Raw genomic sequence first — 26,568 nt, 5'->3', positions numbered from 1 at the left:
AGAGCCTTAAAGTGGTCTATTGCAGGTAACAATAAGGCTGGAAACGCGTCACGTGCGGGAGAATTTGTAGAGATCTAAATAGAAGGTCAAGATGATATCCAAACAGTAGTGTGCAGTTTGTTATTTTACATCTAGCAGTCCCTTTTCCTCCTGTAGAATCTTAAAGGGATCAGCCCGTGACAACCCCTTCTATATACTAATATTAGGATATATGGATTTGGCCAAGCTTCCTGCCATAACAGACAAGGAGTCGTTGTTATGGAATTGCCATTGCAAGTTACTCCCTATTCATAGAATAGGGGACAACATGTAGATCAGAAGGTTCTTGTCCGCTCAGACCCCCTCTGATCCCCACTGTACTCCAGCACAACCTATGAAATGAATGGGAAGATGCATGTGCTACCAGATCACTACTCCACTCAGAAGGGGGGATGAAAGTTTTACTGATCATTGGGGGTCTGAGTGGTTGAATTTATCTGTATGTTATTCCCTATTCCATGGATCAGCAAGGTAATGGAATTGCTATCTAAGAAACCTGTAATCCAACACCACTCCATTCCGTGGAGTCTAAGCTACTTCGATGTAGTCACCCTAGCTCACCTCAAAGCAGGATGGACTTAGGTGCTCAGAACCCGGGTTGTAACTACGGAACAACATGTCAGATATTGGGTGAATTTGCAGGCTAAGCATCAAACCAGAAAACGTACAACAGACTAAGAGAGTAATATACAAGTTGGGGTCAAAACCAGGAGAGTACAGGAATATCTAAAATGACGAGAGGAATACCAAAGTCCAAGCCAGGGTTTAGTCCAGGAGGTCACAGACAAAGCCAAATCAGCGAGAGACAGGATAGCCAGGAGAGTAAACCAAACTCAGGAACCCAGGAATGAGCAGAAAACTGGATACATTTCTAGAACACAGAGCCATAAAACTAATGTAATCACACCAGGGGCATAAATAGCTTGAAAGACTGGGCCTCATAGCAAACTTTTGACTTGGACCCCCCAAGCGCCCCCTTTCATGGCCTTCATGCATTATAATGCAATATTTAGACACACTATAGTATCCCAGATTGATCCCTCCACACAGTTGAGTTTTTCATAGCAACCCCTCCATGCAGTATAATATCCCATAGTAGCCCCTCCACACAGTATAATGTCCCATTGTAGCCCCTCCACACAGTATAATGTCCCATTGTAGCCCCTCCACACAGTATAATGTCCCATTGTAGCCCCTCCACACAGTATAATGTCCCATTGTAGCCCCTTCACACAGTATAATGTCCCATTGTAACCCCTCCACACAGTATAATGTCCCATTGTAACCCCTCCACACAGTATAATGTCCCATTGTAACCCCTCCACACAGTATAATGTCCCATTTTAACCCCTCCACACAGTATAATGTCCCATTGTAACCCCTCCACACAGTATAATGTCCCATTGTAACCCCTATGCTGTTCGTTACAAGTATTGAAGTCATTTCAGGTTCAGCAGAACCTGGGCCCAGGGGAGTGTTACTCGCATCTCCGACCCTGTTTATGGCCCTGCTCAATGACTTTGGTTACATGACCTGATCAAAGCTTAGTCCCATTCACACGAACAATGAATCCTCTTTAAACAGCTGATCAGCTGGGGTTCCAGGTGACCCCTGTTATTCATTAATTGATGGGCTGTCCTAAGAACTACCAATGATTATCTTATCACTGTGACCTGAGCTGCTGTCCTGGTGCTTGGCCACTATACAGGGACCAGAGCCTACTCCTTCTAGCTCTGTGTGTTGTAACCTACAGGCATTGGAAGAGGCCTCATGCAGCTAATTGGTCCCCGGGGTCAGCTCTTCGCCCCCTAAAAATAGGATATTTACAGCCTATGCTAAAGATAGGCCATAAATCCCAAATTCCTGGCCAATCCCTTTATGGGGGTCTTCCCATCTCATTTCATGTCATCCCTGATTCGGTGAATTAAGTGATAGCGCGTCCTGGTCTTAGTAATATTCCATCACTTTTAAGACACTGATACACCTTTAAAGGATTAAGTGAATGGCAGACCGTCTATCACACTGCTTTTCTTAGTCCTCCGATGCCGGGCCTGCTTTTTGCAGATACAAAAAACCTTTTAAGAGCTCTTCTTTCCACCACAAATTGGCTTCACTTTGCATCAGTTTCCCGACGCGTCACCCATTGACCTCAATAATAACAAAGTTTCAGGTATTACAATCATGTATGATTTATGCAAAGGCAAAAAATACTCTGGGCTGATTGAAAAGCAGCAACCACTGTACAATAAATAATTTAGTATCGGTATCCTTGGGGGCTCACCTGTGTCTTTGTTCTTCCCTTCTCTACTACAACAGATGCTACACTAGTTCTCGGCCTCCATTTCTTGCCTATTTCACTTACCAAACAGAGAAAACACATAAGTGAATTTATTGATCCTTACAATAAATTATACGTTTTCCGAGTCTTAAATATTGATGATCTTCTTGGTGGATTATTAACATCAGGTCATCAGGGGTCCGATACCCAGTACCCCTACCAATCATTGTACAGCTCAGGCTCATCCAAGAACTCAGCTAAAATACCAATATCATAACACTGGGTCAAAGTGTCATGACTTCAACGTGCTCCATGTGGTTGGGCCTAAGCGGTGACCTCAGGCACATGATGTTGGAGAAGATGTTAGAAAAGTCCACAAGAGGCTGAGGACAACACGCCAGAAATGAAGACTTTGGATAGGTACATACCTCCTTGGACCTCCACCAGTTATACTTTGGGGACCGAAGGGACCCCAGGATATATTATTATTATTTGTATTATTATTATTATTATTATTATTATTATTATTATTATTATTATTATTATTATTATTATTATTATTATTATTATTATTATTATTTATTTTTAGAGCACCATAAATTCCATGGTGCTGTACATTATTATATTCATTCCATGGTACTGTACATTATATATTCATTCCAAGGTGTTGTACACTATTCATTCCTTGGTGTTCTGTACATTATATTTATTTCATGCTGTACATTACTATATTAATTCCATGGTGCTGTACATTATTATATTCATTTCATAGTGCTGTTGTAACATCTTCCGTCCGGGCTTTGGCGTAATCCTCCAGCCTCATACTGCGGCACAGGAGACGTGTCCGGCCATGATTTTTTTCTTTTGGGCTCTACTTGCATTGTCTGAACACTCTCCTCTTCCTTCATCTTGGTAATTGATTTACCACCACATCCATCTCTTTCACCTTTATTTCCCTCAGCTTCTCTAATAGTTAATTTTAGCCTTACCCTGTTATTGACAGCTTTTCTTCCTATCAAGTCCAGGGTGGGTTCTTCCTCCCTATTTATTTGTGGCTGACATTCACATTGTTGATTGCTATTGCCCTGTACGTGCTTGCGTTACTCTTGCTTACCTGTTAGCTGAACTCTTATTATTGATTTTTGGCTTTACATTTGACTATTCTTTTGGATTATGATTCTGTACTGCATTGCTCGACTCTTGCCAGACTCTTGGCTAGCTGACCTCCCTTTGTTGTTGTTTGTCTTGTCTGCATTCTGTGTTGTCACTCATATATAGGAAGGGATTGCCGCCCAGTTGTCGCCTGTTGCTTAGGACAGGACCAGCAAGCAGGAAGGGACAGCGGGGGGGGGGGGGGGGGGGGGGTAGAGGGTTACAGCTTAGGGCTCACTGTCTTGTTGTGCCCCTCCCCCAGGGTTCACCAGCAGCTACAGGGAAATTGCTCTGCTAGCAATTCAGTTACAGCTTTACATTATTATATTAATTTCATGGTGATGAGGGTAGAAGCTGCTCTGTGGGATGGTGGCAGTAGAGTTATTAGAGGCCTTCCTGAGTAGTTGAGTCTTTAAAGTTTCCTTGAAGCTTGTGATTGTGGGGTTCAGTCTTATGTGTCAATATAGTCAGTTCCAGAGTATGGGACACCCATGGGAAAAGTCTTAGAAGTGGTTGTCTGAAGAACAGATGAGAGCAGAATGAACAGGGAAGTCGTAAGAGGATCAGAGGTTACATGTGGGTAGTTAACGGGAGATTAGGGTAACATTTTAAACTCTATTCATTGTGTGATGGGTAGCCAGTAGAGATGAGCGAACACTAAAATGTTCGAGGTTCGAAATCTGATTCGAACAGCCGCACACTGTTCGACTGTTGGAACGGATTTCGAACCCCATTATAGTCTATGGGGGGAAATGCTCGTTTCAGGGGTACGCAAAATTTGATAAAATTATACTTACCAAGTCCACGAGTGACGGTCAGGCTGGATTCTCCTTGAAGTCTTTTCCCGGTGCAGCGCCCCCGCGGCGTCATCCAGCTGGAATTCACTCTGCCTAGGCATCGGGGCCTAGGCAGAGCCGACTGCGCATGCACGGTCGGCTCTGCCTGGCCCGACGTCTAAGCAGAGACGACTGCACATGCGAGGGCATGCCCGCGCATGCGCAGTCGGCTCTGCCTAAGCCGGTTGCCTAGGCAAAGTGAATTCCAGCTGGAATCGCCGCGGGGACGCTGCATGGAGAAGACTTCTACAGGTAAGAGAAGAACCAGCATTGATTGGCAGAATGTATAGCATTCTGCCAATCAACACTGGTTCTGCATCGAACCTTACACTTCGAACAGCTAGTAGTGTTCGATCGAGTACCAGTATTTCGAATACCGTAGTATTCCATCGAACACCTACTCGATCGAACACTACTCGCTCATCTCTAGTAGCCAGTGATGGGATTGGTAGAGGGGAGAAGCTGATGAAAAATGGTGGGAGAGGTAGATTAATGGAGCCATAGAGTTTAGGGTGGACTGGATGGGGGTGAGAGCATTTGGGAGAAGGGTGTTATAGTAATGTAAGAGAGAGATTATAAGGGCATGGACTACTATTTTTGTGTTTTCAGGGGGGAGCAAGGAGGGGATTTGATTAATGTTCTTGAGTTTTAGGTGTTGTATACATAATATTGTACCGGTTTGTGAATGGCAAAACCCAAAAATCTCAGATTCATCCAAACCAGAAGCTTTTGGAAAATTTGTGACAAACTTGTTACGACCCGGTTTCTTCACCTCTAGTGTTGGACTACAAACAATCTAATATCTGATCTTTAGGATCGGCCATCAATAGTGATCATCCAACCGAGAAAAATAAATCCAAAATTCACAGGAGCAGAACTAACATTCCTTTGTCATTTTTACAATATTTTGTTCAGTTTTTGCGCTTATCTAGTTCTGTTATTTCAAGGCGCTTCTTCAAAAATCTGCGGTCCCAGTAGGTAAAGAAGCAAAGCTGGAGAAACTACATCTTCTTTGATTCCTCCACCTGAAGGCTTACTTTTAAGCTGAGGCCACCCGTTGCGAAAATGCAGTGGAAAAAAAGGAATACTGCCCAGAAAAGCGAATTAGATGTTATTTAACCTCATTCACACATAGCATGTTTTTTCCCTATAGACTTATATGAGGGGAGGCCAACATGAAAAACGCAAGAATAACAAAATCTGTTGTGTTTGGAATTTTTGGGATCCTGGGAAGAGAGTGAAACACAAGATCTAATGCAGTTTTGATGCCGTTTTTACTGCATTGTGTCAATGCATCCTTAGATTTTGGGCGCCAGGGACCGAATCAACTTGGGCCACTTTCACATGGCAGTGATAGGGTCAGTATTTTGCACTAGGAGAGCTCCAATATACAGTATGGCAAATGTATAGATTTCAGATGACCTAAATATAGACAATTCCCAGGACTGGGTGACCAGAAGGGCGCAGGAATATAACTTCTTCCTTCGAGACGTCTGGCCCACTTTGGATCTAATCCCTTGGATCAGCCATGAAAAAAGTTAATTGAAATCCTCAATGTGCGGCCACAGTGACAGGTTTTAATAAGTAAAGTCATAGATGAATGAGGTGTCAAATTGCTGCAAAAGGTTTGACAGCTTCGGATTTGAGGCAGGAATTGGGATATTCCATTAAGATTCTGAAATGTCAGGAGTAACTTTATAACTACTTAAGATGCCCATGAAGGGTTAAACCAAAGTTTAGAGCTTTTCAGCACACCTGTATTCCTTCAGAATACAATGTGGGGGCTGAGTCCTGGAATCAGTGCCTCTCCTGTGATTCTTCAAGGACTTTTTGTCCATTGATAAGACATTGCCTCGGAGAAGCCACTTTACAGCATACGGAAACTTATTAAGACCATACATGCCCAACTAAGGTGGTCTCATAAGTAGACTCTTTGACGCAAAATCTCCTTAATCCAACATATACCATTTCTGATCCATGGTGATGACCTCTCGACCAATCAGCCTGCACCCTGCGTCACACCGATGACTGTCCGCACACGGGTTCCTGTTTGACTTGGCTTTATTTCCAGGTACTGATCTATAGGGTGGCACTAGAGCGAGTTTTTATTTATTTTCATATTCTTTACCATAAATAGTATCCAGGAATATCAGGTCTAATGGGAAAAGTAAATTTTTGCAACATCTTAAGGCCAGGGCCCCCACGGGACGTAAACGCCGCAATTTGCCCGCAGCGGAGACGCTCCGGGAAAAATCGCGTCAGTTTACAGTGCAAGCAAAGGGGATGGGATTCATGCGAATCTCATGCCCACTTTGCAGAAAAAAACGCAGTGCGGACATGACAATTATATCTACGGAAATGCTGGCGGCTTTCCCGTAGATATAATGGGAAGAGAAAATCTGCAGAGGAAAATATTGTGAACTTTCTCTTCAAAGCGCTGCGGAAAGAACCGCAATGCGATCACGCAGCGTTTCTTCCTGCAGCGCTTCTTCATTGCGTTTACGGCCCGTGGGGCCTTAGCCTAAGGGAGCTTTCCGATTTTAGAGATTGATGGCCATCAATATTAAATCTGCAGGGATCCGATGCCCAGGACCCCCACAGATCACCAGTTGAGTTCAGCGATGAGTTCAGGTCCTGCAGCACTGCCTCGTAGACTGAACATAAGCCGTGAATTTTAGAAACAAGATAACACTTTTAATAATAGGGCTCGATAATGTAACATATTATCTGGTGGTCACTTCCAATGGGTTACTTACAGATTGCGCTGCTCCTCCTCCTCATTGCTGAGCATGTTTACCCACTTTCACTGTTTCTTCCTCTTTGGCCTCCCATAGGGAACTTGTGCTCCTTTGCGAACTCCTAAAAGACTAGAGCAAGCACATGTCATTCTTCCCCATCCAATCCCTGGTTACCCTTCACTATAAAAGGCTTCTTCCTACACAGGATGACATCTGAGCAATATAGGTTCCTGCGAACCTGTCTACAAAGGTATAACTTGAAGCTACTGGGCCCAAATACAAAATCTGTAATGCCGCCTCCACTTTCCATGTACTGTCTATAATATTGGTGTCTTCTTATATTGTAGAGAGTCCCTATGGGTCCCTCAAACTCCAGGCTCCTATTGCCACTGCATCTTCGACTTTGCCTCTAGAGTTTTGACTTTCTTTCTTTGTTTGAACTTGTCTTTTTATCTAATTCCATTACCTACTATGACACCTACGTCTGCTGATCAACCATGTCAGACCATGACTTGTTCCTGAATTCTGAACCTGCGCTACCTGACCTGGCCTCTTGCCTGGACCATTCACTCTGCACGTACTCTACCAGCCCTGACCTTCATATTGATTATAGTGTTTCTTGACCTGTCTGGGTCAGCCATCCCCACACAGAGGGTCTACTCCTTGTAGTAAAGACCAGATCCCTGTACAATGATTGAAGACCACTTAGACAATTCCCTCAGGAGTAGCCAAAAGTAGAATTGAGCGATCGGGATCGGAAAAGATCGGATTCCGATCGGAGATTGAGTAAATTTCACTATTGCGATCGGAATTCCGATCCCGATCTTTTCCAGCAGGATCGAGGTCGGAGGTTATCTCAAGATCGACTTAACCCTAAAAGTGACTTTTCCCATAGAGAAACATTGACTAGGGTTGAGCGATTGGGATTGGAAAAGATCGGATTCCGATCAGTGATCGAGCAAATTTCACGATCGGGATCGGCTGGAAAATGATCGGAAATCGGATTTTAAAGCTGATCCTGAAATATCAAGATCAGTTCAACCCTAGCCAAAAGCCAAACTGGTCTATGGGTCCAGACCTGCTACCTGTGACAAACATTATGCAATACAATATTAGCAACCAGGAGATATTTCCACCATAACAAGGTACCTTCTATCAGAACGCAACTATTTTAGTTCCGAACTGTGGGCACAATGCCAGGTTGGGATCCTGTTAATATTCGTGGCTAAATTGTTCCCCTACATGCCGATTTTAGGAGTCTCCGAGCTATGTAAAAATCAGTATATTACTCAGTCAAATCTACACTGTTAAGATGAACCGGAATTTCTTATGCGCCGCATGTATTATTGACTTCAAGGCTGAATCTTCAAACCTTAAAGCACTTGTGAGAATCTCATTTGGCGTCTTTAATTACGTGGAGGTTTTTTTTTTTTTTTTGAGCTCTGTTGAAAAATTTGCATGGGAAATAATGACTGCAGATTATACGTGGAGGTTTTACCATTGTATTCATCGGCAGCAAGAAAAACAGATACGGGCGAGAGTCGACTTAATTTGTTTAACCTCCTTAAGATTCACTGTTATTTATATTGGTCCGGAGCTACTAAAAATGCAGAAATAATTACAAAAAAATCTGGAATGTGGAATTTTTTTTCTCTCTCTCCAGCCGAGGAAAAGTAGGATAATAAATTATGCTGCAGACCGAATTTTGATGCAAGTATTTTATCATTGTCTGCTTGGAAAAATATTAGAATTGGAAATTAAAAATGCATACGGAAATGATAGAAGAGAATATGTTATGGCTCCATAGTAAATCCAGCCTTCACTTAATCACTTCTTATATCCAAAAGATTAAGAAATGGCAAAATAATGTGCTGCAGATGCATAAATAATGGAAGGGATTTAAGGCCGGGCCAGCCCTAGGCAATGTACCTGAATGTACCATGTGATTTGTGACCGTGACCTCAAAAAGTTACTGAAAACCGATTCTACAAGGAGGACACAAATAGAAAAGGAACCATTAAGAACGTATAATACAGCTAGTTACCATTCTAGGTGGCCTATGAAGCAGTCAGACCCGGCAGACTATAAAAAATATCCTACCGATGTGTGTACTCAGCTTCCAGGCATGCTTATGTGTCTCCATGGTAGCAGACCAAAGAAAAATCCTGGGCGTAGTCTGATCCTTCAAACATATATAGTTATGGATTGGGCATAAAGGGTTGGTTCACATCTGCGTTTGGTAATCCGTTTGGTGGAGTCCACATGAGGAACCCCCCAAACTCGACTACCGAACGCATTGCCAAGTGAAAGCACATGGATCCCCATAGACTATAATGGGGTCCGTGTGCTTTCTGCGAGATCTCCGCAAGTCGGAAAAGTAGATAGTGAAGTATTTTCCTGTCCGCATGTTCCGTGAGGAGGTCGTGTGGAGAGCACACGGACCCCATTATAGTCTATGGGGATCCATATGCTTTCACTGCACACCGCTTGCCAGTGCATTCGGTAGTCCGTTCGGGGGGTCCCCATGCGGACTCCGCAAACGAATTACCAAAGGCAGGTGTTAACCAATAGAGATGAGCGAGTAGTGTTCGATCGAGTAGGTGTTCGAACGAATACTACGGTATTCGAAATACTCGTACTCGATCGAACACTACTAGCTGTTCGAAGTTTAAGGTTCGATGCAGAACCAGCGTTGATTGGCAGAATGCTATACAGTCGGCCAATCAACGCTGGTTCTTCTCTTACCTTTAGAAGTCTTCTCCGTGCAGCTTCCCCGCGGTGTCTTCCGGCTGGAATTCACTCTGCCTAGGCATCCGGCCTAGGCAGAGCCGACTGCGCATGCGTAGGCATGCCCTCGCATGCGCAGTCGGCTCTGCCTAGGCCCCAATGCCTAGGCAGAGTGAATTCCAGCCGGAAGAAGACGCGGGGACGCTGCGCCGGGAGAAGACTTCAAGGAGAATCCAGCCAGACCGTCACTCGTGGACTTGGTAAGTATAATTTTATCGAATTTTGCCTACCCCTGAAACGAGCATTTCTCCCCATAGACTATAATGGGGTTTGAAAACCGTTCGAACAGTCGAACAGTGTGCGGCTGTTCGAATCGGATTTCGAACCTCGGACATTTTAGTGTTCGCTCATCTCTATTAACCAACCCTTAGGTAGATGTCTACATCTTCAGAACACCAAAAGAGAGACAAAGTCATGCCGCAGAGAACTTGGGATCATAAGCCTACAACCATGCTCCTTATGGCCTTGCCTATTTCGATCCATATAAATTTGTACCCCCAAACAATATAATGGCCCTTTAGGTACACTTATCATATTCCCTTGTGGCTGACAGACAGTATAATGTCCTCTCATTGTTGTCGCCATACAATATAACGTCTCTCTCATTCTGGCCCCTATACAGTAGATTGTTTTTTCATTATGGCCCACACAGTATAATGTCCCCCTAAATGTGGTCCTTACACAGTATAATGTCCCTCTCATCATGATCCCCACAGAGTATTGCCCCCCTTATTATGGCCAAAATCCTATATGTGTCCCTATAATATGATGTCCCTTTCCATAGTATAATGTCCCCTATGTAGTCCTCACAGTATGATGTCCTTCTTCATGTGGCCCCACACTATAATATCCCCCTTTATGTTCCTCTCCATATGGTCTCCACCAAAAATTTACAAACATAAAACAACCCAATACTTACTTTATGTAGTTCCCATAGTCAGACCCTGTCTCTGTGGCCAGTGGCTTCACTACACCGCTCTGCCTGTTTCCACCCTACTGGCAGATTAGACTTGGGCTGAATGGTGAAGCAGGGAATGTATGGCCTCTGGATGGATGAGTTGAATCTGGGGCATACATCCCATGTACCTGGACATGCCCCGAATATTCATGACCATCCGGGAGAATCTGGGATGGTTTGGATAAGTACGGTACGTCTTGAGATGCCCATACCTAATTCTTTAACATTGGACAAACCCATTGATTGAGTCAGAACCGGACATCTTTCTAATGTAACTTCGCATTACAGATGATGTTGGAAGAAAGAAGGATCAGTCATATTGAATGATGTGTCTGGCAGGAGCCTTACTCACCCTTGAGAATACATGCACACTTGGCCAAGGATACATGTGTATGGGGGAAAAGGATTCATAATATATGTAATATATACTGTAGGCTGTTTGTAAAGTTTTCTTGCTTTCTGACTTTTGGTTTTTTTCCAATATGACAGGCTAGGTGATGTGTCTGACTGTTGGGGCACCCTGTGATCATGAGAGGCCCCTCATGTGAATGGCATGGGTGTGTGCATGCGGGACTGTCGCTCCATTCACTTCTATGGGAATGAGAGAAAGCTGTATTTGGCTCTCCATAGAGTACTGGTCACACATTACTGCTTCATTCACTTGTGGGTCTCATGGATATGTATTCCCATGAGCGCTGCAAATCCCAACCATCAAATCATCAAATCCTCAGCACTTCCCTATCCTGTGAATAGGGAATAAGTATTGTTAATGTCAAATCCCCTTTCAGACAATGAATATCTTCCATTTCTAATGTTCTCCTATAGACGTGAGTGCATCGCAGAATTTACTCGGAGGATGCTTGGCGTGTTGGAGTATATTCCCTTTGACACTTGGCTCCACATTGGAAACACAGTCAGTCATGTAATTAATCCTGATTCCTGATACTCCACTTATTGGGACAGCCATTCTTTATCAAACCCCTCAGTTGGATGCTGGGGCGATGTCAGCACTTAGCAAACCCGGGCAAGTGTCGGGGCCCCAAGCTCCTGAGGGAGTCCACTGACCTATAAATAGACCATTCCCTTTTGGATTAACTCCAGCAGGTAATGGGCACTATCTACTTACCGATCCTCGCTGCAGGAGCGGGATCGGTAAGTATCGCCAGGATCGCCAGGCACAGTGGCCTAGCTTGTGAGGGGGCAGAGGGGGCGGCTGCACCCAGTCCTATCCCAGCAACGCTATTAATGCACCTTTTACTTTTAACTAGATCGATGTCTGCAGATCGGTGTAGTTCAAGGCCAATAAAAACACTTTTTTTTTTTTGAGGATGAACCCTTGACCAAGTGTCCACCAGAAGAATGCAAGAGCATGGATCTGGATCAGGAGAGTCACCATGGGCAGCAAGACTACTCCATGACACGAGCCTCAGCATCTATACTGATGAGAGAGAAGGGATGTATAGGGATCAGGGTAGGGGCTATATAAGACCTGCCGGACTTTTTTGTATGATAGATAGATGGATACAGGGGCATAACTACGGTGGTAGCAGCGGAGGCAGCTGCCACAGGGCCCGGGATACTAGGGGGCCGGGGACAGCTGCTACCACTGAAGATTTTTTTTTTTTTTTTTAAATAGGCTGTTACCTGCTGGAGTAACTCCAGGACGTAACAGGACGTATTTACTGCAGTGCGGGGGCTGCCTGAGGATGAAGAGGAGCTGCCTCCTCCACAGTCCATCTTTTAACAATAGTAAAGTCAGAAATTACTGCCTTTACTACTGCACCCAAGCAGGGGACGCCTGCTGTCCGGGCCCCTGCTGCCTCCAGGCACTTGCATAGTGACAGCGGGCAGGAGAAACTTCTATCTCCTGCCCGCTGTCCCCAGGCCCTGTGCCGGCATCTATACTAGTAGATTGAAGGACCTGAGACATGATGTCATCAAAGGTCCTTTAATCTACTAACATAGACTCAGTGTCTTTTGTGGGCGGAGCTACCCGGATTGTACAAGTCAGTGTACAATGGGGGGAATGGGTTATAGGCTGTGAGGAAGAGCGATACATGAGGGTGCAGGCTGTGTGAGAGAAAGTCTGCACCCCCATTCCTTCCTTTCTCACATACAGCCTGCACACCTATGTACCCCTCCTACTCACATTCTGCACCCTTCATTCTGCCCTATGTGAGCAAGAAGAGGGAATGGGTGGTGTAGGCTGTGTGTGAGAAAGAAGGGGGTGACCTGGGGGCGCAGGCTGTGTGTGAGAAAGAAGAAGGAATGTGGGTGAGCAAGAGTGTGGTGGAATTGGGAGTTCCCCCCCTCCAGATCACCCTCTTGCTCGCACACAGCTTGCACCCCTATTTCCCTTCTTGCTTATACACACCCTGCACCTCACGTCACCCTCTTATTCACAAACAGCCTGCACACCCATGTATCCCTCTTGGAGGGGGGCCCATGTCAAAAGTTGGCCACAGGGCTCCGCCATTCCTAGTGACACCACTGGATGGATAGTTAGATTGACGGAAAAGTAGGTAGGTGGATGGATAGATAGATAGATAGATAGATAGATAGATAGATAGATAGATAGATAGATAGATAGATAGATAGATAGAGAGATAGATAGATAGGAGATAGGAGATAGATAGATAGTTAGATAGGAGATAGATAGATAGATAGATAGATAGATAGATAGATAGATAGATAGATAGATAGGAGATAGATAGATAGATAGATAGATAGATAGGAGATAGATAGATAGATAGATAGATAGATAGATAGATAGAGAGATAGATAGATAGGAGATAGGAGATAGATAGATAGTTAGATAGGAGATAGATAGATAGATAGATAGATAGATAGATAGATAGATAGATAGATAGATAGGAGATAGATAGATAGATAGATAGATAGATAGATAGATAGATAGGAGATAGATAGATAGATAGATAGATAGATAGATAGATAGATAGCAGATACAGTCCTATGAAAAAGTTTGGGCACCCCTATTAATCTTAATCATTTTTAGTTCTAAATATTTTGGTGTTTGCAGCAGCCATTTCAGTTTTATATATCTAATAACTGATGGACACAGTAATATTTCAGGATTGAAATGAGGTTTATTGTACTAACAGAACAGATTTAAAAGTAACCATGTTTCGTTACTAATACAAATACTTGGAGCTCCTTTAAGGTTCTTCAGCAGATTTTGCAGACGTAAAGGCAGAGAAGTTGGTGGATCTCCAAACTGTGCTGGTACAATAGAGAGACTGCTAGTGATGATGAATGGCGGTGTCTGCTGTACATCATCTATCACCATGACAAAGACAATATTAAAACAATATTTCACACATTTCCAGGCTTGTATACAAATTTTAATGCTTTTGAAACTCTGGGGCTTATACAGCAGCTGGTTGGAGGTTCAGAACATTGTTGTATTCTCTGATTTGATTTTCTGATGTATTGTTGTCTTTTATGGACTTTAGAACCAATGATAAAATGGATCGCAGTAATGGAATATCTATTAGTAGGGGTCAGCCGGATGTTATATCCACACAATGAACGCAATGATACATGATTCTATTGTTCCTGAACACTATGGTACCTCCCAAAATGGGCCCAAATGCAAAATCTGTGCCAGTCGTCCCCCCCGCTGAAAAAAACCCAAACTATAATGTGTTGTTTGTAGTACTGGTCTTCTCTAATTGGGAAAAAAGACTTTAGACTCCTGGGCCTGGATGAGATTGAACGCCCTGTACCCACTAACGCTACCTCCGGTTCCTTTTTCACACTGCCTAATATGTGTTGGTCATGCGAGTACCTTGGCACTAGAAGGATAACATCCACATCTATGTGAGCGGTTGGCTCTGACACATACAAGCTAGATGTCATAAGTCATGCCTCCAACCCCCCCATGGCCCCTTTGTCCTCCACCATTCTCAACTATGTCCTTTGTGCTCCCATTTAATGGCCCTAACACAGTTTTATGCCTCCTTGTGGTCCTTTTTTATCCCACTGTAGTTCACCCGTTTGTATTATGCCCAATTTAAGGGATGTTACTGCATTAACCCTTCCTGTGTTTAAGCTGACAGGAGCAGAAACAGGGACTGAATGGTGAAGCAGGAAGCATACAACTCCCTGCTTCACCATTGTACTCAACTCTATCCTCTGGATTAAGATAGGGTTGAAATTGTCGCATAACTCCCACTGCCCAGGACAGCACCTAAAATCCAAGACTATTCTATTGAATCTGGGATGGTTGTTAGGTATGAGTATGTATGTAAGTATGAGTATATAGTACAGTTCTATCTACTATACAATGCCAGTCAGACGCCTACTATACAGTATGCAGAGATCGCCACTCCTGGCATAGATGACCGTGAGACCATTACCTGGTGAATTGTTGGCCTCTCATTGAAATCTGACTCATAAAAAAAAAAAAAAAAATTGGACTCGTAGGCTACATATGTTTACAAGATTGTAGTCTATGCTTGTGCCTACGACCACTTTAAAGGGTTTCCCTACCTTGGTAAGCCATGGCATCTCACTAGGATATGCCATCACCTGCTGATTAGTAGTAATTAGAGACGAGCAGTGCTGAGTGTGCGTTGAACCATGCTGCACACTCAGCTCTGCTGCATCTGTGTGTGCTGAGCTCTGCCGCTTCTTCGTGTAGCAGTGCTGTGTCAGAACTGCTACATCTGAGATCAGACCACAATGGAAACTGCTATGGACGGATCTTAGACTCCAACTCCTCCGGCAGAACCAGCATTGATTGGCCAACTGCTGTACACTGGCCAATCAACGCTGGTCAATGCATTCCTATGGGAAAAAGTCAGCTCGCGCAAATCGCAAGCTGACAGGGATCCCAACGTAATACAGTGACTTGGGCATGTTAGATGCCCCCAGACATGCTTCCCCTGCTGTCCCAGCTTTCCAGGGTGTTGGCATCATTTGCTGAGGTGTCATAGTGGACTTGGTGACTCTCCTGAGTCGAATATTGAGCGGCTATTCGAAATGAATATCAAATATTTTACTGTTCGCTCATCTCTAGTAGTAATACAACCACAGGGGCTGCTGCTAAGAATAAAGCCAAGGCACCTTTTGGATTTTTCCTGCTCAGTATTGCCCCTGTCTATCCACTCTACAAGGAACTGCTACTGTACATACCTCTACGACCTAAAGCAGGGCATTTATCCTAAAAACCATGGGATCTATATAACCTCATTGATATGCAAGTGCTGACATTTGGTCTCAGCAGTCACGTGACCATTAAGGCTGATCAGCGGCCTCAGCATGCTTCAGCAAGAGACCCACGATGTCACCGGTAGCGACTTCTCATGCCCTTTGCTGAAGCCGCTGTTTAGCCTCAGTGCTCACGTGTGGATGAGACTTCTGAAATGTCAACACTGGACCAAGAAGGCCGCACTGCACCCGGAGGCACTGGAGCATGATTTTTTTTCTTAGTTTTTTTCATGCCCCCGGCCTATTTAATGAATACATTTAATGCCCATTTTTTGCCTGGACAATCCCTTTAATGAAATTAAACAGAATAAATTGTCCCTTAGTAAGGTCTTCATTAGTATTCACTCCACGAGGTGGACGTCACAGTGCAGTGAATACCAATGAAGCAGCTGGGTGATAGGCAATATTGACTGGATAAGAAAGCAAGAAAACTGACTGGGAGACTTCTGGTAAAAACAGGGATTAACAGGTCTTGGACCCCCCACTGATCATGAAAAGTAGAGCATTTGGCCCCCAGTTTGAATGGTCATTTTAATGGGCTGCTGGAGATCTTTGACAGTTCCTGTTGCAGTTAATGGAACTGTTGAGCGCGTTTACCTACGAATCGTGCAAAACACCCCAGTCCTCTAATTGCAATGGGGTAACTTATATGGGGTGACCAGAAAATTCTTTTAAGGATAATACTTAGAGATGAGCGAACACTAAAATGTCCGAGGTTCGAAATCCGATTTGAACAGCTGCACACTGTTTGGCTGTTCGAACGGATTTCGAACCCCATTGTAGTCTATGGGGGGAAATGCTCGTTTCAGGGGTACGCAAAATTCAATACAATTATACTTACCAAGTCCACGAGTGACGGTCGGGCTGGATTTCCCTTGAAGTCTTCTCACGGCGCAGTGCCCCCACGGTGTCTTCCGTCTGGAATTCACTCTGCCTAGACATCAGGGCCTAGGCAGAGCCGACTGCGAACGCGCAGTTGGCTCTGCCCGGCCCGACGCCTGAGCAGAGACGACTGCGCATGCGAGGGCATGCCCGCGCATGCGCAGTCGGCTCTGCCTAGACTGGATGCCTATTCAGAGTGAATTCCAGATGGAAGACGCCGCGGGGACGCTGCACGGAGAAGACTTCTAAAGGTAGGAGAATAACCAGCGTTGATTGGCCGACTGTATAGCATTCTGCCAATCAAAGCTGGTTCTGCATCGAACCTTAAACTTCGAACAGCTAGTAGTGTTCGATCGAGTATGAGTATTTCGAATACCGTAGTATTCGATCGAACACCTACTCGATAGAACACTACTCGCTCATCTCTAATAATACTCTCATATATCTCCTAAATCATGTTTCAAGCAAATTCAGCAAGACTAGCGTATTGTATTGTAATTCTAGACAAGACTGCCCCCCATACTGGTATAGATTCTCCTGAATTTTCCTCACTTTTTGGCACTATGTTAGTTGCATATGGCCACTTTTTACACTAGATGAGTGATGTCGTGGTACCAGGGCGCTAAACTCCATCCTCCCGCGTGACAACTAATTTGCATTCCCCTTATCTTCGGAAGCATTGCCCGGCCTGGCGGATTAGGGACAATTTGCCTCTCATAAGTACTGCACGCTTATAATATTTTCTGATTTTATTGTTCCTTTAGCTTCACATAAAAGCAGCAAAAAATATAACCAGAGGGCTCGAAGAATCAAGAAAGTAAAAATCAAATATACTGATGGATTATATGAATACTTATTGCAGATTTTTCTAAGTAGCACTGAAAGCAATCGATGGAGCACAAAACTCTGTCATAAACTTGTTCCTGGGGCGCTCAAGTCAAGTACAGACATTGCCTGGTTCTTAAAGAGCCAGCATGGCCACCCTGTAACCATGAGCCATGTAGCTGGATCATATACATTCCCCTATGTGCAATAAGGTTCCTAGCTTTCAAGTATTCTATGGAGGTGTTAGTTATACTAGGGCTGGATAAACTTCTTTGATACCCGGTATCATTGTAAATTTATTCCCCCTGCTCTCTGCTGCACTGGAGATTTATGATACTCAGCCTTCCACTGTCAGAAAGGATAAACTTATCTCTTTAATGCAAGGCTTTAGTTATGACCCCTGGTGGCCCAGGTCTGAGGGAGGGTTCACACGCTGTAACGAGCCACGTGATGTGGCACGTCTATGCAGCGGGAGCTTTTGCGGCCTGTACACGCTCCCATTGATTTCAATGGGAGGGGGGATCGTATGCGCCGTGCTCATCTCTATTATTGAGGAAACCTCTACAATTGAGAGCAGGTTCCAGTACCCTGTTGGGCACCTCTAGCCTAGATACAAGATGAGACCCAGTTGAGCATGGAAGTATACAGGTTCTATATGATAATCTGTGGCACATTTGCCTGCAGATGATACAGCTGGGCCCTGTAGATCCAACATATTTGTAGGCAACCGAAGTGGACATTCCAGTTGGTCCCATAAGTACTTAATTGATAATAAATATGGTGACTGGGCAGGCCAAGAAAATGTTGTCTGGTGGAGACATTTCTGGGAAACCCTTGATATGTGTTAGAGCTTTATCTTGCTGAAAAATTCCATTTGTCCTCTCTGCCATGAGAGACAACACGTGTGACTGCAGAATGTCCATCACTGAGCTGTTAGTGTCCCTTGTTTCATGACTAGAGGTGACCATATGTGATGGCTCCCCAAATCATTATACCAGCAGTTGGGGAAACTAAGGCAGTATTGAAGTGATGTCTATGAGACCTCCATACACAAACCCAACCATTATTAGGTCCCAAAGAGGACTGGATTCACTTTGGTTCCAGTCTGTAGTAGTCCAGATTTCTCTTTCAGGAAATCACTGCAAATGAAGTCAATGGCAGGGCACATAATGGGCACCATGGTGTCACCTGTGTCTGGATGGTGGACAAGGAAACTCTGAGCTACTCATGCTTGTCGGTGAATCAAAAGAGCTTCATTACTGGTGGTCTGTCTGGGCTGTCCAGAGAATGTTCATTGTGTGTGTACCCTCGCATAACCACTACTCCCAACACCGGACAGCTATGGCCTCGATGATGGGAAATTTATTGATATGACTATCCTGCTTCTCTCAGTCCAATGGTGCACCCCACTTACAATTTTTCAATTGTGCAAAATGTCTTATAGACAGTCAATGACCTCTTACCAAAAGGTAAACTACCCAAAAGTAGCGGAGAAGGCTCTTGTTACAAGACCCTGAGTCTAATCAGATCACACCTACAATGATTTATAGATCTCCTGGGGCAATCCCACATTTCTATCTGGGGGTGCTATGTTTTTTCAATGTAAATGCCAAGGTCATCCTTTGATCCAAGCCTTCTTCTGGAATATTCTGTCTTTCCTTAACACACAATGTGATAAAGAAGAAGAAACCTTTGGCAGTGAATTTTAGTTTCCGGTAGAGAAGTGGTTAATATCCTCCGCAGTCACAACACATGCTGGTTTTACTCCCCAACTCAAATTATTTATACACCAGACACAAAGCTCTAAAAATACGATAAATCAAACCCATTTTCCTACAGAGTGTATGATGTTTTAATGAACTGCCCCATCTGTTTCACACTTTGTTGGCGTGCGTGGTGTAGCATAGGCTTGAGAAGGGGATATTAAGGATACAGAGATATTTCAGTATGTCTCATTTGAGACCTGCAGATGTCTGAGTTGAAAAAGTAATAACACCCATGTGCCATAGAGTTTGTTTGGTCCATAAAAGTTACTTTATGCGTGGGCGCCTTGGTACATGGGTTGACTCATTCACATTGTGACAAACAAGCTATCTCCTTTTCCATTCAATTAATGAAATTACAATGAAAACAAAGTAGTTTCCAGGCGATGGTCATTTCAGGGGATAATATATGAAATTGGGGAAGACACATAAAACTGCATGAGCCGGGCCAGTAATTGTGTAGACACAAATATATGTTGTTGAATGAAGCCATTGGATCCTGAGACAAAAAAAACTAGGGTGCCAAAAAGGACCATTCACCATATCCACCAACTCCAACTCTTTGCTTCCTTCAATAGTCACTGATTCTGGCAGAAGTGGAAATTTGTTCTCTAATCCCCGCTGTTCCTGAGCAATCGGTGCTGTAGTTTCAGAACAATATGCTTTCTGATGTCAGGTGGGTGGTCCCAATAGAGTATAATAGTTCTAAAATAAATGCAAATGATTGGTTTGTCGCAGGCTCGGATTCACCGCTATCCTAGAGGGCCCTTGCACTATTGAACCCCCAGGGATTTTTTATAGGCAATGGAGATCCGGAGACAGTCCCTATTCACTTACCTATCTCTACTCCTGCTTGCGGCCTCTCTTCTTACCTCTTCAGCCTCCAGGGGGCCCCGGTGCGCCGCACATTGTGACCTGATGTTCGGTGAATAGGATCCATTGGAGGCTGAAGAAGGAAGAGGAAAGGCTGCAAGCAGGAGCAGGGAGCATGCAGCCAGGAGAAGTGACACCGCTGTTCCAGTTCTGCTAGTGGTGTATCAGAAAGCCACAGGTTTCCAACCCTACCACTCCCAGACTTGTAGGCTACATGCCACATTGAACCTGTGGCCTGCAAGTTAAGCACCAATGCTTACTTGTTTTCTGTCTGATGCCTCCCGCTTCTTCCTTCTCCGAGCACACATAACATCTCTACAGTGCACCTGGAGCAAGAAGGAGCGGGTCTGGGGAGCAGACCGGTATGTAACAATGATCTGCAGGAGACTGGGGGGTGACCCCTTAGAGAAAATTCCATGGATGGGCCCAGTCTGACACTGCTTGGGAGTGACCGGGATAGCAAAAAAATTACAACTGTGTTGGAATCATTGGAACAGTGCCTGCTGATGGATGCAGTGAGTTGGAATTGGTGGATGTGGTAAAAGGTCCTTCAAAGAAAGGAAGTCATATTAGCGGCCTCCCTAAAAGGAATAGTTTTCAAGACTTATAATAAACTGTGAATGCTGGGAGATAATTTGTAGATCCAGGGTAGCGCACTCCAGAGTACTGGTGAAGCACAAGAGAAAAACTAAGAGAGATATGAATTATGCAAAATGTTAATCTTAGATTTTAGCATGAACAAGGTACATGAGTGGTAGTCAGAGATGAAGAAGATATGTTAGGAAGTACAACACTGTGGAGAATTGTGTTTTAAAGCCTGGATAATTTCAGGCTAGAGATTAGTGAGGGGAAGTGGATTTAGTAAAGAGCATTAGTCAAGGTAAGAAAGAATCAGAGTTGCAATTAGAGTTATGGCAGATTTTCACTATGAGAGAGATGTTTTTGAGGTATACAAATTAATCCAACTTGATGGCACTTAATGGAGGATCAGCTGCCTTTCTGAAATGATCTTGGTTAGTGGCTATTCACATGACAGACAATGAAGAGATATTGATTCCGATACACTTGGATTTTTTTCTCTAGTCCCCACCAATCAGAATCAATCAATTCAGAAGCAATCCATCAAACACATTAGACTTTCTACTATCAGGTGGGTGGTCCCAGCCTATCTACTCCTGTACAGAACCTGCCACTTAACCCCCCTAGAGCTAAATATATTAGGTGTTGAAACTGAGAACACTAATTGCTCAGGAATGGTGGGGGGTTACAGAAAAATTACAACTGTGGGTGAACCAGAGGAGCAACACCTATTGCAGGTTGCAAAGATTTGGGCTTGGTGGATGTGGTGAAAGGTCTATGACTACATACTGTATGTCCACCATGTTCTTCAGAGTTATTGGCCCCTTAATTACCTCTTAAACCCTTTTTTTTCTTATGTAGAATGTGAGTCCCATATAGGGATCACAATGTACTTTTTTTTTTCCTATCAGTATGTCTTTGTAGAATGGGAGGAAATCCACGCAAACACGGGGAGAACATACAAACTCCTTGCAGATGTTGTTCCTGGTGGGAGCCTCTTAAACCCTTTTTTTGACTATTCAGGATCTGGGCACAGTTTAGATGGGTTTGAGGTTCTGAAACAGTAATAGCCATAAAGGACAATGGATTTGGGTGCTAGTTTGACATAAACCTTGTTTTTGGGTTTTGTATGTCATAAAATCCCATTATCCTTACTTTGGATGTACGGATGTAGCCTTCCTAAGACCTATTCAACATCTATGTATTGTCATTTGACATGACCTATTCACAAGCTGCAGTTTGCCACCGGGTAAAATGCATTCTTTACCTGCCGTTCTGACATTTGACATGACCCATTTGTTATATGCTCCTTGCATATTTTGTTGACATTTCTCCAGAGCAGCGCACGGTTCTTCATATGTAGGTTCAATATGGATGAAAGGCCGTCCAGATGTCTTCTTCATGCTCATGAATAATGAATAACCAATGTAAAGGTAAGAAGTACTGTGATACAGGGGAGCAGCCAAAAAGGTTATTTTTTTATGACATTGCTGGTATATTCACCTTGAGTATATGCATTTTTGCAGAAATTTATTAGTATATTCCAAAACAAGGCACCTTTTTGTGCCATAAATGACTAGTGGGTGGAGTGCCACATTTGCACCCACTGGGAGAACAGGGGAACTTTGACTTCCATTCTACAATGTAATGTGGCAGACATAAACCACTCTACTCTATGATACGCTATTCAGTACAGTAGCTTCATAAGGACTAAAAACAAAAAAACAAGTATAAAGCTGGAGAGGGGTCCCATGGAGATGTTAAAAAACTTCCGTTGCCTTCAACAATGCCAATCCTTGAAGTTTGTTGCAGGTTAGAGATGAGTGAACAGTAAAATGTTCGATATTCGATATTTGTTTCAAGTAGCCCCTCAATATTCGACTACTCGAATCGAACCCTATTATAGTCTATGGGGGGAAATGCTTGTTTCAGGGGTAGGCAACATTCGATCAAATTATACTTACCAAGTCCACGAGTGAGGGTCGGGCTGGATCCTCCGAGCAGTCTTCTCCGTGCAGCGTCCCCGCGGCGTCTTCCGGCTCTGAATTCACTCTGCCAGGCATCGGGCTTGGGCAGAGCCGACTGCACATGTCCGCATTACAAGCGCGGGCATGCGCAGTCGGCTCTGTCCAGGCCCGATGCTTGGCAGAGTGAATTCAGAGCTGGAAGACGCTGCGGGGAAGCTGCACGGAGAAGACTTCTAAAGGTAGGAGAATAACCAGCGTTGATTGGCCGACTGTATAGCATTCGGCCAATCAACGCTGGTTCTGCATCGAACTTTTCCATTCGAATAGCGAGTGGTACTCGATCGAGTACGAGTATTTTGAATACCTACTCGATCGAATACTACTTGCTCATCTCTATTGCAGGTCCCACTACCTGTTGGTCAAACACACCTCCTTCAGTCAAGCTGTCCCACCTCTAACTCCTCTTCATTCCCTACCTCCTCTGACAGCCTTACTACCTAAGTCTAACCTCACCACTTCCACCCATGATCCACCTCTTCCAGGCAGGCTCTCCCTCCTCCAGCCAGATTTCACATTTTTAAGGCTGAGTTCACATCTGAATCAGGGTCTCCACTGGAGACTTCTTCACAGAGACTGCCGAAAGTCAGTGAAAGAGGATGGGGACCCGCACCAGATGCGTTGATACGTTCCAGTAGAAGTGATTAGGACTGTTATATTTATGCACCTCCCCTGGGTCTTTGAAGAGACCCTAGAGTATAATAGCGGTTCATGGGTGAAGAACCCCAAGAATTGGCAATGAACCTGGCTTGTTATGGACCATTTTGGTCATCCACAATAATAACCTCTACTCTCCCTGAAAGGTGCACTACAAGATTTTGGGGTACGTCGGAATTTTTGTCCATTCAGTCAAAACAGCATTTGTGAGGTAAGAAACTGAAAATTGGATGGAAAAGTTTAGTTGGAAAGTGATATTTCAGGTAATCCCAAAGGTAAAACAACAGAGAGCTAGAAACAAGTTCAGATGCTGGACACGCACACATTGACTGACTGCGAAAACCTGAGAGTCAAGAGCACAGGTCAATGGAGGAGAGTGAGTCACTCGTTGTCTCAGCCTCTCCAAGCTAGGACTTAGAGGATAATAATAATAATAAGATAGACATAGTACTTTGTATGAACCTGTGCTCCTCAAATCAAACCTCATTTTTATCCACTTAATCTTGGCCTGTATGCAGGAGAACAGGTGGCAGGTTCCTTGGAGGTTTGGATGGTTGTCTTATGCAGAAACTTAGTCCTAAGCTCAATGACTACCCGTTCAACTCCCAAAGCTAGTTGAAAGCCAAGCCTACCAGCAGTCTCGAGGTTGCAGGTCACAATTGCACCCTGGGGTAAATGTCACAAAGAGCTTTCACAAGCTTTAGCCAATGAAATACCTTTTAGTCTCAACTTTTGACAAATTCTCCAATGAAAGTTATTAAAATGCTACGATGTTCATCCTAAGTGCTCAGACCACTCAATGCAACCAACTAGTGATTTTTTTTTTTTTTTTTTATTGGCGAAGGGTCCAAGGAATATTACCATGACTTTGCTCTCCCTCTTGAGCATAAGGCTGGCTTTAAAGTGAGAGAAAACATATATAGGTGGCAGAAGTCTATATAGGTGTAGAAGCCTACTCTGGATGGGTGGACCACACTCTCGAGATGATGGATGACTATGGCTGATACGGTGTTAGTTATGCCAATGACTACAAACCCTGAGTGAACACTGCTGCACTTTGATATGATAGTGGGTAGAAAATACATATATAGGTGGCAATGACTTCTATAGAACTCCACTCTGGTTAGGTGGACCAGACTCTCAAGACGATGGACCAGTATGGCTGATACAGTGGTAGTCATGCCAATGACTACAAGTCCTCAATGAACACTGCTTCAATTTGGTATGTTAGTGGGTAGAAAATACATATATCGGTGGCAATTGATTCTTTAGTACTGTACTTTGGTTGGGTGGACCACACTCTCGAGACAATGGACTGCTACGGCTGATACAGTGGTAGATATGTCAATGACTTCAAACCTCCAACGAACACCGCTGCACTTTGGTATGGTAATGAGTAGAGATGAGCGAGTAGTACTCGATCGAGTAGGTATTCGATCGAATACTACGGTATTCGAAATACTCGTACTTGATCGAGTACCACTTGCAATTCGAATGTAAAAGTTCGATGCAGAACCAGCATTGATTGGCCGAATGCTATACAGTCGGCCAATCAACGCTGGTTCTTCTCCTACCTTTAGAAGTCTTCTCCATGCAGCTTCCCCACGGCGTCTTCCGGCTCTGAATTCACTGTGCCAGGCATCGGGCCTGGGCAGAGCCGACTGCGCATGTCTGCTGGTAGTATGCGCATGCGCAGTTGGCTCTGCCCAGGCCCGATGGCTGGCAGAGTGAATTCAGAGCCGGAAGATGCCGCGGGGACGCTGCAAGGAGAAGACTTCTCTGAGGATCCAGTCCGACCCTCACTCGTGGACTTGGTAAGTATACCCCTGAAACGAGCATTTTCCCTCATAGACTATAATAGGGTTCGATATTCGATTTGAGTAGTCGAATATTGAGGGGCTACTCGAAACAAATATCGAACCTCGAACATTTTACTGTTCGCTCATCTCTAGTAATGAGTAAAAAATACATATATAGGTGGCAATGACTTCCATAGAAGTCTACTCTGGTTGGGTAGACCACACTCTCGAGACGATGGACCACTATGGCTGATACGGTGGTGGTTATACCAATGACTACAAACCCCCATTGAACACCGCTGCACTTTGGGATGCTAGTGGGTAAAAAAATACACAATTCCTGAAATAATATTGCGCAGTATGCTATCCAACCAGACCGATCTAACACATTTTATAACTTAGGAGTTTTTAAACAAAACCTCCCAAGTTTCGAGATGTTCCGGAATATAAATCTGTTTGTAACATAATTAAAGAAAGATACTTTTCTCGAATGTAAAATTCTTCTTTAATCCTCCAAGAAGTAGCTATGGACACCATGCTGAGCCCAGACGTTCCACCGCTATAAATCTCCACCACGAAGATCTTGGAGCCGCAGTCGCTCGTCGCAGTTTTATCCTAGGACTTTATAAATAAACTAGTTTGTACCTAAACTCTCTGCGTGGGACGCGTTTTGAGAATATTTTGGTTCACGAGGAGCGATTTATATTAATAGGGATATGATCAGTGGGATTTGGGATAACGTATAAAGAGGTTCATTAGAGAAATTAAGCGCAATTAAAATACTTCAAAGGGAAGATTCGAGGATCCACCATTTTGTTTTGTTTTCTGGAGAGTCTTTCTCGGCAATATCCAATTAAATCATTGACAGCTCGGCAGCTCAGATTGGCGAAATATAAAATTAAACGGGATCTCTTGCTTATTTGTTTTTACTGCCTTCTCTTCGTTTCGCAGGAACAGATGGGCTTGAATGGGCTCAGGGAGACGGCGTTTCCTTGGTAACAAGGCCTAAGCATCATTACAGGCCAGAGGCTCTTTTGCCTTCTACCTCTGATGTAGACGATGAGAATTAGGGGTTATTTTCTGTACGTGATACGACATTTTAGAAAAGCCTCAGATTGCCTGTTATAAGGTCTACGTGGCACGACA

Source organism: Leptodactylus fuscus, chromosome 5 (assembly GCF_031893055.1).
Source record: "Leptodactylus fuscus isolate aLepFus1 chromosome 5, aLepFus1.hap2, whole genome shotgun sequence".
Lineage (NCBI taxonomy): Eukaryota > Metazoa > Chordata > Amphibia > Anura > Leptodactylidae > Leptodactylus > Leptodactylus fuscus.
The sequence above is the reverse complement of the archived record's forward strand: the minus strand, read 5'-3'. Positions refer to the sequence as shown.